The sequence below is a fragment of the Ovis canadensis genome, chromosome 3 (genome assembly GCF_042477335.2).
Source record: "Ovis canadensis isolate MfBH-ARS-UI-01 breed Bighorn chromosome 3, ARS-UI_OviCan_v2, whole genome shotgun sequence".
Taxonomy (NCBI): Eukaryota; Metazoa; Chordata; class Mammalia; order Artiodactyla; family Bovidae; genus Ovis; species Ovis canadensis.
In genome coordinates this window covers 143,086,046-143,089,004 of record NC_091247.1, presented here as the reverse complement: position 1 = coordinate 143,089,004, position 2,959 = coordinate 143,086,046, and the positions used below count along the sequence as shown (strand labels likewise).

At 52.7% G+C, this 2,959-nt stretch overlaps 1 long non-coding RNA gene across 1 annotated transcript; it reads left to right on the top strand.

The window, feature by feature from the left end:
• Positions 1 to 90: 90 nt before the first annotated feature.
• LOC138435802 (uncharacterized) lies at positions 91 to 1,524 on the top strand. The gene is made up of 3 exons (XR_011255237.1): positions 91 to 155; positions 941 to 1,053; positions 1,195 to 1,524. It is a non-coding gene; the product is annotated as an uncharacterized lncRNA (long non-coding RNA).
• The last annotated feature ends 1,435 nt before the right edge of the window (positions 1,525 to 2,959 follow it).

Here is a 2,959-nt window from a genome sequence, read left to right as displayed (position 1 = left end):
AGCCGCCCTCTACCCCGGATCCAGAAGTCCCCTCCCCGCCGGCTCCCGGACTCCCCGCCTTAAAGGCACAAGCTCCTTTTGTCTGGGCACCCCCTCCCCCCCGCCACCACCCCGGACGCCCGGCCGAGCGGCCCGATTCCCTTCGGAGGAGCGGGGTAGGGGCGAGCGAGCCCGAAGAAGAATGGAAACCCTCCCTCCGCGCGCCCCCTCCTCTCCTCCGGCCGCTCCCTCCCCCAGTCTCGGGAAAACAGGCGGCTACTGTTCTGGGATCAAGACCCCGGGGAGGAGCCGGCCGGCCGGCACTCTCCCCACTTCCCTCCACCCCCGGGCTGCCTCCTCGAGCATTCTCTTCCCACCCTCACTCCCGGGGTCCCCCCACGCGCAGGGGAAACGCACTCTCCAGCAGCGACTACCCGACCCCCTCCCGCCCCCGGCCCGCGCCCAGAGGGTCAGCTTCCTTCCTGTCGGGGTACCCTGGGACTGAACGGGTGCCCAGCACCCACTCCTCACCCCTCCTCCCTACCCCAGCCTCCACCCCGCCATTCCCGCCCCGCCTGCCACGGCTCTGCTCGCTCCCGAGGGAACTCGGTTTAATAATTAATAAAGATTTCATTCCACAAGGCGCCAGGTGTGCGCGGCCTGCTTCCCCACACACCACTTTTTTCCTCGTCCTCCTCCCTCCGGAGCGTTGGCCCCACGTGAATCTCCTGCACCCAGAGCCCCAGGGGGACTGAGGGAAGGGGCACTCACCACGTGGCCCCACTCTCTCTGGGAGGCCGCTCCCCAGCACCTGCCCATATGTAGACACACACCTGCACCTTTCACACACACACTTTTTACCCAAAGGGTTGTCCTTCTCTGTGGAGTGGGGGTTGGGGTGGAGAGAGGGTGCATTGCTAGGGCACTGAGAAATTGTTTGGGACTTTTATTTATTTCCCAGGTTTTCAAGCCGGGAGCTGCAGCCCAAGTAACCTGGATGATGGGAAAATCACGTGGAAACCGCTTTAACCCTTTGATGGTTAGAAAGACGGTGTAGCCAGAAAGGAGAGGAGGGTGAGTGAACTCACCCAGGATTCTGGCTTTAGAGGGGGTGCCAGCCCTCCCGAGCTGGGGAGAGGGCAGCTTGTCAGCCTTCCCCTGGAGGCGGCTCGCAGGGTCCTCAACCAGACCAGCAGTTCATCCTTGCTTTGGCAGCGCGTTCCCCACCCGGAGGTCCCAGCCTAGATATCGGAAGCTGCTCTTCAGACCCAGCCCTCCTGCCCTCACTTGCACTGTGCTTCAGGACCCAACTCTTGTCCTTGCCAAACTCCTACTAGGATCCCGAAGCCCAGGACAGAGCCTGAGGCCAGAAAGAGAGGGGAAGAATTAAGAAAATCCCTTTCAGGGGGCTTCCCTGATGGTTCAGTGGCTGAGACTCCGTGCTCCCAATGCCTGGCTTCCATCCCTGGTCAGCGAACTAGATCCCACATGCCGCACCTAAGACCTGGTACAATCAAATAAATATTTTTTACAAGAGAAAAAAAAGCCTCTTTCAGTCACTTATCAGGCATATATAATTGGAAACTCTTCATCTGCAGTTAATCATCACTTACTCTCTTGGTGCCTCATCTATAAAATAGGGATAAAACTGTCTTGTCTTACAAAATTTTCAGGATACGCTAGAAAAATGTTGGTTAAAATGTTTGAAAATTGAAAGTGAAAAAGGGACAGTTTATTCTTCCATGTATGAGTCTCAGTGGTGCAGGCCTGGCCTGTAATTTGACCTTTGGGGCCTTTCTGCCTGACTTCTCCCTTCAAGTAGCCAGTGTTCTGACCACTGTCAAAATTTCCTCTCCAATCTGAATCTAGTATCTGCCATTTATCTCTTAGAATAATATGTTTACAGACAGTATTGGGGAAATACAAAAGACATTGAGGGAAAGAAATGTGTGTGTTATGAAATTTTATATTTCAAAATGGAAGCCTTGATCCTTCATTTTATTTTGGAATGAAAAAGAAAATTTGGGGGACATCAACCAAGTAAGCTGGAGAAACATGCTAGGGACGCATCTCGTCCCTAGCCCCCCTCTGCCTCCTGGGAAGCTGCTACGGCGGTCTGGCCTCCTGCAGTCCTTTTCTGGTTTCTGAAGGGCAAGGCTGGCACCAGCATGTTCCTTTGATCCCTACTATCAGCACCTTACACAGAGAATCTGTTTCTAGCGCTATTGGGGCCATAAAAATGATTCCAGCCCTTTACTTCACAGATAGGAAACGTGAGCTAGTGCTAGGCATGTGGGGAATATTCAATCATTAAACATTTTAATCTATACGATATTAGAGCAGGAAGAAATCTTTATGTAATGCAGCTGCTATACTTTCCATAAACAAAATAGCAAGCACATTCATATCATTTACTGTGCACTGACTAGTCTTCTAAGCCCTTGACTTAAAACAATTCATTTAATCTTCATAATTGCGTTCATGGTGCTGTTACTATCCTCACCTTGGAATGAGGATGAAAAATGAGGCACAGAGAGGTTCAGTAGTCCCAGGGTCATAGAGTGGTAGGTCCAGATTCTGAGCACGGGCTGCTTGGCTTCAGGGTCTGTGTGTCACCACTGTCTTCTGCTGACTCTGGAAAACCCAGCCCCTGAAATGGGAGTGGACTTGCCTATGATCACCTAAACCTAGACAGCATATTAGAAAGCAGAGATATCACTTTGCTGACAGAGGTCCATATAGTCAAAGCTATGGGCTTCCCAGGTGGCACTAGTGGTAAAGAACCTGCCTGTCAATGCAAGAGACATAAAAGACGCAGGTACAACCCCTGGGTTGGGAAGATCCTCTGGAGAAGGGCATGGCCACCCACTCCAGTATGCTTGCCTGGAGAAGTCTATGGACGGAGGAGCCTGGAGGGCTACAGTCCATGGGGTCACAAAGAACTGGACACAACTGAAGTGATCTAGCACAGCACGATGGT